Here is an 11,801-nt window from a genome sequence, read left to right on the forward strand (position 1 = left end):
ACTGCTAAATTAATCAGAAATCAACTTAATTATATAAATGGGCCAGATGGGTAAACCACAATTTTTAACAAACCAGAGAATCTCTTCTGAACAAGATTGACCAAAATCAATTATGTAATTTCCTTTCCTTTTGAGGTAGATCTCAACCAGCAACTGTTCTTTTTCACTGTACATCTTTCCTTGGATATAGTCATATAAATAATCCTCACTAACCTAGAGTTCACTGACCATATCATCTGCCTGATGCTTCATTTTAGATTCTCTTTATAATCCCAGTTATTTGTTTAATCTTTTCAGAATTTGTTTGCCAGGAGTTCGAAATTACAAATAGTAAAGGAGAAAGAGGATTGATATCCATGCCTTGTAACTATACATATTAAAACATGTAGAAAAGGTTCCATTCATTATAGTATTTGCTTTTTATTGTTGATATATAACTTCTATCCCAGGTTATAAATTCTTCTCTGGGATTCATTTTATTTAGAACCTCTGGGGGAAAAATAACCATTCCAAGTTGTCAAAAGCTTTTTCTGCATCTAAAAATATTGCTGCTGCCTTCTTTGTCTTAGTCTGGATATATTCTGATGCATTTATGATAAATCTATTGTCTAATATCTTCCTCTCTGGAATATAGCCTGTATGATCTCCTTGGGTCAATCCAGGAATGCATTTCCTTATACATTTAATCAGTATAGTAATAAATATTCTGTAATCAATATTCAGTAGACAAATTATTCAGTCTGTCATTCCATTCTTCTGTATTAAGATGATATATGCTTTTTCTCACTTCTTGGGCACTGCTTCTGTTGTTTGAATTTCATTCATTATTTTTACTAGCCATCAGTTTGTCTTCTAACTTTTCTAATATTGGGCCTTTAGCACATATGGGCTTATTGCCTTCCTAATTTTTTTTTTTTTAGTGCTTTCAATGAAAATTTGTTCTATGCTCCACTGGTTATTTTCCTTCTTCCTGTCAGGATGAAAGTTTACTGCTGCCAAATGTGTAGCTAGCACATTATGTAATTAAGGAAATCAGTTTCCTAAAACAGCAATTCTTCCAGGTTGGATAATGAAACTGTAAGGTCCCAAAATGTACTTGGGTCACCAGAACGCCAAAGAGAGAGACCCAAGAAAGGCTTGGAAAAAATATTAGCTTTTATTTGTACAAAGAAGAGCTGGGTAGACCATACCACTACATACAAACAAAAAACATGCAGTGAAAGGCCATACCTTGGGGAAGGTATGATGTCCTTTTATACCTTCAGAGACATCAGTTTAGTACCCAATTCTGCCCCCCTGGCCCATGCCTTCCTTTGGCAGTACAGCAAGGAGCGGGGGGGTTGAGTGCTTAGTAACAGAGGGGCTGGGTGCTTAGCAACACAGGTCTTTACCCCGTGTAACCCTGCCAAACTATGACATACCCTGTTTCTTGAGATATCCACCAGGCACAGAGTTGTACACAAACAAGATACCAGAAGTTAGATCACTGGTAGAAGCAAATGGCAGAGGCAATTCCAATTCTTAGCAAAGCAATTCTTACAGAAGTAAAACAGCAAGTCAAACTAATTCTACTGACTCTACTATTATGTCCCAATAATAATAATAATAATATAATAATAATAATAATAATAATAATAATAATTATTATTATTATTATTATTTCCCTTCAAAACATCTGCAAGAGAACAAGCAAGCTCAGAGAGCAACAAGGATACCTCGTGTCAACCCTGAGCTACAAATATTCTCCTTCATTAATAGTGCATTTAGCTTGGTGTTTCCACTATTCCTTGGGAGGACTAGTGTGTTAATATGGTTTATGTATTAGCAAGGCTTATTAGGATATCAGCCTTTTATATACTCAAAATCAGGTAACCTAGAGGGAAGTTTTCTTTCAGTTGGGCTGATTTGCCAGAAATTACAGTACATTTGGTAATTATTGGTTAAAGGACAATAGAACTTTAGAAGTATCCAATATTCACCTTTGCAATCACGGTAGAATAACAAGCCTGGAATATACCTGAAGGATTTCAGTGCTTTGCCCCTGGTTTAAACAATATCCGCTCTAACTTCACCATTCAGTAGCTACATACAGGTAGTCCTCGAATTACAGCAGTGACTGTTGGTGACTGTTCAAAGTTACAACGGCACTGAAAAATGTGACTTATGATCATTTTTCACAGTCACGATCGTTGCAGCATCCCCATGGTCATGTGATCAAAATTCAAATGCTTGGCAACTGGTTCATGTTTATGACCGTTGCTGTGTCCCAAGGTCATGCGATCACCTTTTGTGACCTTCTGATAGGCAAAGTCAAGGGGGAAACCAGATTCACTTAATAACCGGGTTGCTAACTTACCAAATGCAGTGATTCACCTAACAACTGTGGCAAGGAGCCATACTGTGGACCCATCATAAAATGGGTCAACACTCACTTAACAAATGTCTCACTTAACAACAGAAATTTGGAGCTCAATTGTGGTCATAAGTCAAGAAGTACCTACTGTCTCCTCCAATAATCTTGTCTTTGAATGATTGGAAGGCAGCAAAAGGTTTGGAGATACCATGAACAGAGTGAAGGAATGCAGATGAGACAGAAAATGTATGGAAAAATTGCATGTGTGTATGTGTGTGTGCATACACGCACACACGAATGATACACACACCAAAGAAATAAGTGTACAAATATTCTGCTGAGTTCAAAAAGTGATAGCTATTGAATATCAGAAAGGATAGTGTTTTTCTATGTAATAAACAAAATCTCAATCTATTAGCAAATTACCTGTGGTGATCAATTCAGTGGTAATCAGGAAGAAAACATTTCAGAAGGTAGAAGATAGTATCGCCCTGCCCTCCAGCTGTTACAAGCCCATCTTTAGTTGTTAAAAATTTGAGACTTCTTCAAACCTTTTGCTGCCTTTAAACTGTCTCCACATTTTCTCAAGCATTGACATGGTAAGGTAAAGGTTCCCCTCGCACATATGTGCTAGTTGTTCCCGACTCTAGGGGGCGGTGCTCATGTCCGTTTCAAAGCCGAAGAGCCTACGCTGTCCAAAGACGTCTCCATGGTCATGTAGCTGGCATGACTAAACGCCAAAGGTGCATGGAACACTGTTACCTTCCCACCAAAGGTGGTCCCTGTTTTTCTACTTGCATTTTTTATGTGCTTTCGAACTGCTAGGTTGGCAGAAGCTGGGACAAGTAATGGGAGCTTACCCTATTACGCGGCACTAGGGGTTTGAACCGCTGAACTGCCTTTCGATCGACAAGCTCAGCATCCTAGCCACTGAGCCACCACGTCCCTTTATTGACATAGTAGCCCTATACAAACTTAACATAAGGCAAGGTTTTAATGCAAGGCTAGCATTAAAGATAAGATATATGCTATGAGATCACAGTTTATTGTAACAATCTAGGAAAGAGAGTTTTGAGTAAAGCTACAAAATGCAGTCCTATCAGCTCAGGGTTGAGAATGATTGAAGAAAAAAATCCCCTAAAAATAAAATGGCTGATATCATGAAACCTTCACTTTTGATGATGCCAAAATGCAAATGAGACAATTGAACTTTTCAGGCAGATCTAAAGCAATTTCACATTTTTTACAATAGACATAAATATATGTAGCTTGATTTGAATTGAAACTACATATTTTAAAATCCTGCTATGACCACAGCTTTGGATCAACCTATGGTAGGTACAGATGTTTTGGAGGTAGTGGGCGTATTTGAAATGCTGCAAGATTGTTGTGGGAACTCTTCAGAAAAGGCTTCCCGGTTCATAAAATTGCTGCCATTGTAGGTATAACAAATGACTCGCACCAACAAACAATTCCGTGACTTTGCTCTCGAGGCTTTCCTGATTGCTGTCTTCCACAACAGCTTGCAACTGCTGTTGGTTTTGGTTTTTTTTATTATTTTATTTTATCTACACAGTTAAACACAGCTTCTAAGGATGTGCAATGTTGCAGTTACCCATACTTTTTTATATTTTCTAAATTGCCTATATTCTCTTAAAATGATGCCAGAGACTGGTGCTTTTGCTTGGCAGCCTACCAGAGGAAAATCTCCAGGAAAAAAAAAAAGACAGTGGAATATTTTAATTCTTTAATATAGGATTTATTTACACAAATACTTGTTTTACAATTGAAAATTGAAAACTTTATTGAGGTTTTTTTTCCCCTCGCAAGTAGAAGTATCTTTTACATCCTTCCTTCCTTCCTTCCTTCCTTCCTTCCTTCCTTCCTTCCTTCCTTCCTTCCTTCCTTCCTTCCTTCCTTCCTTCCTTCCTTCCTTCCTTGTAGAAGCAAGGTTCTACATTTAGGGAAGAAAAACAAAATGCACAGGTACCGTATATGTGGTACCTTGCTCAATAGTAATAACTGTGAAAGGGATCTTGGAGTCCTAGTGGACAACCATTTAGATATGAGCCAGCAGTGTGCAGCAGTTGCCAAAAAAGCCAACACAGTTCTGGGCTGCATAATCAGAGGGATAGAATCAAGATCACATGAAGTATTAATACCACTTTATAATATCTTGGTAAGGCCACATTTGGAATACTGCATCCAGTTTTGGTTGCCACAATGTAAAAATATTGCATCCAGTTTGGGTCACCATGCTGTAAAAAATGTGGAGACTCTAGAAAGAGTATAGAGAAGAACAACAAAGATGATGAGGGGACTGGAGGCTAAAACATGAAGAACGGTTGCAGGAACTGGGTATGTCTAGTTTTAATGAAGAGAAGGACTAGGGGAGACATGATAGCAGTGTTCCAATATCTCAGGGGCTGCCACAAAGAAGAGGGAGTCAAGCTATTCTCCAAAGCCACCTGAGGGCAGGACAAGAAGCAATGGGTGGAAACTAATCAAGGAGAGCAATTTAGAACTAAGGAGAAATTTCCTGACAGTTAGAACAATTAATAAATGGAACAACTTGCCTGCAGAAGTTGTGAATGCTCCAACACTGGAAATTTTTAAGATGTTGGATAACCATTTGTCTGAAGAGATGTAGAGTTTCCTTCCTGGGCAGGGGGTTGGACTAGAAGACCTCCAAGATCCCTTCCAACTCTGTTATTCTATTCTATTCTATTCTATTCTATTCTATTCTATTCTATTCTATTCTATTCTATTCTATTCTATTCTATTCTATTCTATTCTATTCTATTCTTTCCTTGTATTTCTCTCCTCCATTCAGATACTTACAGTATCTGCCAGTCTAAAAGGAAGGGGAAAAAGCTCTCTAAAAAGTACTCCAAAAAGCAAATAATACCTCAAACCCTTGGAATTTTGTTCTGTGCTCGTGTTTATTATGTATGTAAGTTCAAAGTGTGGGAATTCCAGTGCTCTAATTTTTTTTTGTTTTGACCTCTCCTCAATACAAGTAACCCCTTTTAGAGCAACCTGCAATTTCTTTTATCCTTCCTTGCTTTTTAGGGCTTACATTTTATCAAATATGTTTGGCCTTGGTGTCATCAAAGACATGCCACGTTGCTTCATCCTTAAGTTTTGAAAATATAACAAAAGTCATGGAGACACTTTTTTGAGATTCGTCAGTCATTGATCTTGGGTTAAAAACCGATCAAGAGTTTTAAACTGCCCAGTGACATGCATGAGGCTAGAATTCTTTTTTTTTTTCTGATTTGCAGCAATCTAATGGATTTATCCAGCCCAGTAATACAGCAATTTAAATTCCAGGAAAAGAAGCCTTTGTATGTAGGTCAATGGTAGAGTACATGCTTTGCATGCAAAAAGGCCAACTTCCATCAAATAGGGCTGAAAAAGTCACCAGTTCCAGAGAGATCCCGTTAATTGTTGTCGAAAGCACCGTGCCAGATGGATCAATGGAGGAACTCAAGGGAAGACAGTGTCTTAGGCTTCTGAAAAACAAATTTGTTTTTCAGACAAAATAGGATTGGGGGAACCCTAATTTCAGTTCTTTCAGCAAGCTTTATTAATCAAACCTTTAATGACTTACAGGATCCAATCTGGGTCAAAACCAAAGGTTTTGTCTTCCGAACTTTTGGACTCATGCAGGAGCCCATCCTCAGAGTGCTTTGGGCTGTTCTGTGTGTGGTATTTATATGGTGCCATTGTGTATAGCTTTTTAGATGTAGGTTGGGGTGTTGATGGCTGGCTATTAAATTATTGTCTGTTGTTTCCTTGCCAAACCTCCCCATCTCTTAAGTACTTGATAAGGTTGGGGGTAAATCAGCACTCCTGTTGATTGATGATGGGCCTGTTTTCCCAGGCTTCGATCACTTCCCTGGCTGTTTTTGTGCCTGCTCATCCAACAATCTTAGTAGCTGCTAATGTAATGATTTAACCCTCTCAGAATCTTGCTAGAGTAGTTCTGTAGATTTTGTATCTATCCTTTAATTGACATCACCCAAAACATTTGGAATTAATGTTAGCATACCGTACCATCTTACTTTTAATATTTGTTATATTACTGAAATATTTTGCAGAAAAGTCAGCTGATTCCACAATAAGAAAAGCTGTTTTTTACAGCTTCTTAATTTATGCACCGAAGAGCAATGTTTTCATGCTTTATAGTAAATGAGGACATTGATTTTTTTTTCAGTAGCTTCAGTTTTGGCTCTTTTAGCTGGTAGCAGTTCTCCAAGATTTCATGCAAATATCTTTTGACCACCTGCTGTCAGTATTTTAACTTCAATGGAATTTTTTTTTAATGTCAACTGTAATTTTCCCGTTCCTGCCTTTGCAAATAAAAGTATTAACTTCTGTATATAAAACATGTTCTACCACACAATTCTGCCCAATACTTTGGTTAATTATGGGCTTCAGTTCTTTCAAGAATAAACACCACCAATTTCTATTTTCATTGTAGCTTTAACTACTTATTTCCTGTATAAGTTATGTCAGCAGGGGAGATTTTTAAAAAAATCAAGCTAATAGTTTCAGCCACCATCATGATTTCTTTGATGGTCCCAGTGGGCACCCCATTATACTTAAGTTCTCATTATACTTAAACATTCATACAAATGAACTTAGTAATGCCAAATTGTAGGCAACCGGCAGTCAGCAGAAGTAGCCTGCAGTACTGCATTCTAACCACTGCATCACCGTGGCTCATGGTTGTAAACTGAGGACTATCCGTAGTAATGAGGACTGGGATTTTTTTATCACTTCAGTTATGGCTGAGTGATGCTTTGAAGATGCTATTCTGTTATATGTCTCTTGGGGAAATGGCCACCATTTTTCCAATGCAAATGAAATGGTAGCATCGTCTCCTGATTTCTGAAAATCTCTCAACGTAAACTTTCATTCTATAGGAAATAATATCTTTCACTGGCCATCATTGAAGCTCTATTTTGAACAGCATTGTGTTTCAACCAGTAAGTAGCCAAATGGATTTGGGGATATAAATGTGCTTTTCCCTTATTGCCTACCCCTGCCATTCAGTATTCATGTAGAATTGAGCATATGTTGTTTATTGACACAATTACTTGCTCAACTGTTGGTTACTGAGTTATTGACAGAGCATAAAGGAACCCGAGGAGATCAGGTTAAAGCTGCTTTAGTCCAGCTTCTGTTATTGTCCAGCATGGGATGTACTCAAGAGTTATGTTGCCTTTGATCCTAGAGGTCATCATATCTACCAGATGCTGATAACCTGTTTCCATGAATTGATGCAGTCTCTTCTAAAGTCATCTTGGTGGCCTTCACCCCATTTCTTGTTGGAAGTTCTTTAGTTTAGCTTTGCAATGTGTTAGCCAAATTCTGTATTTTAACTTTGACGATGAGTTGTCCACAAGTTCAAACTCATTGGATGAATTCTAACATATGAGAAGAAATGGGGAAACAGTGTGAGCCTTTTGCATTATTCGATCCCTTTCTATCACTTCTCTCTTTATTAGCTTCTCTACTTTAAAAAGCCTCAAATATAGTCATCTTTCTATATGGGTGAAATAATACCACTCCCTCACCGTTTAGATTCTTTTTTTTTTCTTGCTCCATAATTGCATTTAATTCTTTTTTAAGAATAAAAATTCTTTTAAGAATATTCTAAATATAAGGCTTGAGGCACTCCGTTATGCAATTCATTCGAGGCAGTGACACAGTTATCTTTCTATTCATTCTGCACTTGTTGAACTTCTATACTTTGGCCTCTCTTTGGGGGAGAAAATTGCTGCAAGTAAAACATTTTCAACATAGTTAACATAGGCCTACATTTCTATCTTTATCATCGGCTTTGCTAATATTATAATGAAATCTCCGTTTGGTACAAATTTCAGTACAATCTGTACTTTATTACATTTTCTTCCCCTGTAAAAAAAATGTTCTTGTATCTCCAACCCTGTGTATGGAACTTCTCTTTTGTTCCACCATATTTATCAAGATATTTTTGATCAGGGCATTGGGACTGGGCAGGATGAGGTTTACATAAAAAGAATGGCAGCCACTTTAATTGCAGAGCCACTGCCACTGTCTTGCAGATGTTGACCCTTACTGTGAATGCCGTGCTGTCACGCACAAACTATGGGACACAGGATATATCTGGTTGATGATGATGAGAAAAAAGTTGTCCAGATTATGCGCTTCAGTTGAGCGCATCTGATCACTGCTCCATTAGATTCTGTTTCTCGAGTTTCTTTCATCCACCCACGTCTTTTTTTGACTCTTAATTTTTATCCAGGCTTCCATGAAGATAGAGGGAAGGAAGCAAAATCTCGCTGTGTCAGTGGGGGACCACAGACTGATTTATGTTTATTTGCCCGATTTCTAAGAGCAGTGATTGCCCACTTTCAATTCTCCTGTGCTACAATATTTAAGTAGTTATGTAGACCTTTCCTCTGAGGTTGGATTTCGGCCGTGGTGTCTTCCAGCAGGGATTTTCTTAGGGGACGATCAAAACATCTTGGGCTTGGACAACCTGGAACTGCACCGCCTGTGGTCCGATCTAAACATAGTACACAAAATTGTCTGCTACAACGTCTTGCCTGTCAATGACTTCTTCAGCTTCAACTACAATAATACACGGGCAAACAATTGATACAAACTCAAGGTAAACGGCTTCAAACTCGATTGCAGAAAATACAACTTCAGCAACAGAGTGGTCAATGCTTGGAATGCTGTACCCAACTCCGTTGTTACATCCTCAAACCCCCACAGCTTCAACTTTAAAATGTGTACCATGGATCTCAACCCATTCCTAAGAGGTCCGTAAAGGGGGCATGCATAAGCGCACCAGCGTGCCTACCGTCCCTGTCCTACTGTCCCCATTTATTTGTATTCATTTCCTATGTTCATTTTTATATTGATACCTTTACTTGTTATCTTGTACATGTTTGACAAATAAATAAATAAAACGCCCACCCATGCAATTCATATTAAAAAAAAACAACAAATGATACTTCAGGCACACCATTTTGGCTGCCATCTTGACTATTTGACCGCATCTAGTGGGTTTATTTATTTGATGTACTTTTAAACTTAAGATATTAAGGCATCCCTGGCAGAGGGCTCGCCAGGCCTTGTTAGAGGGTACACGAGGACTTGAATCCCCACCTTTCAAGTAATTGGTTCCACTATCAAGCTGCTAGGAAGTTTTTCCTGTCATCTGACTGAACTCTGCCTTGCTGTAGTTTGAAGCCATACAGGTAGTCCTCAACCTACAACCACAACTGAGCAAAAAATTTGTGTTGTTAAGTGAAACATTTGCTTTGTCCTCTTTTACTAACTTTCTTGCCACTGTTGTTAAGCCATTCCCTGCAGTTGTTGAGTTAGTCGCACAGTTGTTAAGTGTATCTTGCTTCCCCATTGACTTTGTTTGTCAGAAGTTGCAAAAGATGATTACGTGATCCTGGGACATTGCAAGCGTCATAAGAACATTCCTGTTGCCAAGCATCTAAACTTTGATCACATGACTATGAAGATGTTACAAAGGTCATGTGAAAAACAATCCATCACTTTTTTCAGTACCGTTGTAATATCGAACGGTCACTAAATGAATGATTGCAAGTCGAGGACTTACCTGAATTCCTTATCCTCTCTAGAACTCTTGCTAAAGAGTACATTTTGATGTTCTATGTGATCTCCTTACTTATTCCTCCTTTCCATCCTGTCTCAGGGACTGTCTGCTGTTTGTGCTTGCTCAGTATATATCCTTCAGGGCAATGGACTATTCTGTCCACCATAACAGAATTGGAAGGGACCTGGGAGGTCTTCTAGTCCAACCCCCTGCTTAGGCAGGAAAGGAAACCCTACACCACTTCAGACAAATGGTTATCCAACATCTTCTTAAAAACCTCCAGCGTTGGAGCATTCACAACTTCTGGAGGCAAGTTTTTCCACTGATTAATTGTTCTAACTGTCAGGATTTCTCCTTAGTTCTAGGTTGCTTCTCTCCTTGATTAGTTTCCACCCATTGCTTCTTGTCCTGCCCTCAGGTGCTTTGGAGAATAGCTTGACTCCTTCTTTGTGGCAGCATGTTGAATAAGGATACAGACAGCTAAGAGTCTACTTGACTTTCTTCACATGAATGGGAAAAGGTAGCAGCTTGATCTATATCTCAGGTAGGAAAAATTTTGGGCCATTTTTCCTAGAAATGAATGATTGTCCCTACTTTTGGGAAAAAAACAGGAAATAATTGAATCTACTGAGATCTAGACTACAAGACGACAGAGCAACTTGGTACCCTGAAAAATGGAAGAAGTATCCAAACCAATGCACCTCTGACCAGTGGTGAAATCCAAATTTTTTTTACTACCGGTTCTGTGGGCATGGCTTTGTGGGCGTGGCAGGAGAAGGATACTTCAAAATTGCCACTCCTGGGGGAAGGATATTGCAAAATCTCCATTCCCACCCCACTCTGGGGCCAGCCAGAGGTGGTATTTGCCAATTCTTCAAACTACTCAAAATTTCCAATGCCAGTTCTCCAGAACCTGTCAGAACCTGCTGGATTTCACCTCTGCCTCTGACCCCTTCTTCCAAGCCAAATTAAAATATTTCCATTCATCCAGAATATGGGAACCATGAGATGTGAACAGAATGCAAACATTGCCTTGGCTGCTCCTGAATTGCTATTTAGTCCTCCTCCTTTCTTCCTCTCTTAGGGAGAATCCAAAGGGTAGAAAACACACCCAGGGCAAGCCTCCAATTCACAGCCAACAGGCCGTTACTGTGACGACAAAACCTGCTTTTCTAAATACTACAAACAAGTGCCTTCAGTCTCAGCTGCTGCAACCATCTGCTGTGTGTGCTCAGCCTTTCACTTCTACTGAGAAATGACGACAGGTCCCCCCCCCTCCAATCAGGGCTAGAACTGGGCCAAAGGTTGGTCAAGCCAAGGCATTTCGTAAACGGGACTTTAAAAAAAAAACACTGAGAAGACAGGAGGTCTGAAGAGCATCTACTTCAAACACTCATTAATTGAGCCAGTTAAATGATAAACCCTTTGTGACTACTGTTGGTTGGATGTTTCTGCGGATATCCATCCTTGGCAAGATGTCAGAAGAACTTTTCCCTGGGGTGATTTAAGAGACAAGCCCCCTTCACCTTGAATGGTGGGACGGACTAAGCAAGACAGAGTATTTAAGAAAGGAAAAGCAGAAGTCCCAGGAGGAAGTTTAGTAAGCAGCATCATGTTCCCTGAAAGGACCAACTAAATCTTCTCCAAAGCTAAGAACTGAAACTACTCTGGTAAAGTAAGTATTTACATGTATAACACCTGTGTGCATTTTGATAAAAAAAAAAAAAGAGTTCTTTGGGGTGACTTGTATTGCTTAATCTGAAAAAAAATGCTTTTTTTTTTTTTTTTTTTTGAGAGAAGTTGTAAATTGGTGGTAGA

This window comes from Pituophis catenifer, unplaced genomic scaffold (assembly GCF_029215685.1).
Source record: "Pituophis catenifer annectens isolate HBS135680 unplaced genomic scaffold, rPitCat1.0.hap2 SCAF_3, whole genome shotgun sequence".
NCBI lineage: Eukaryota > Metazoa > Chordata > Lepidosauria > Squamata > Colubridae > Pituophis > Pituophis catenifer.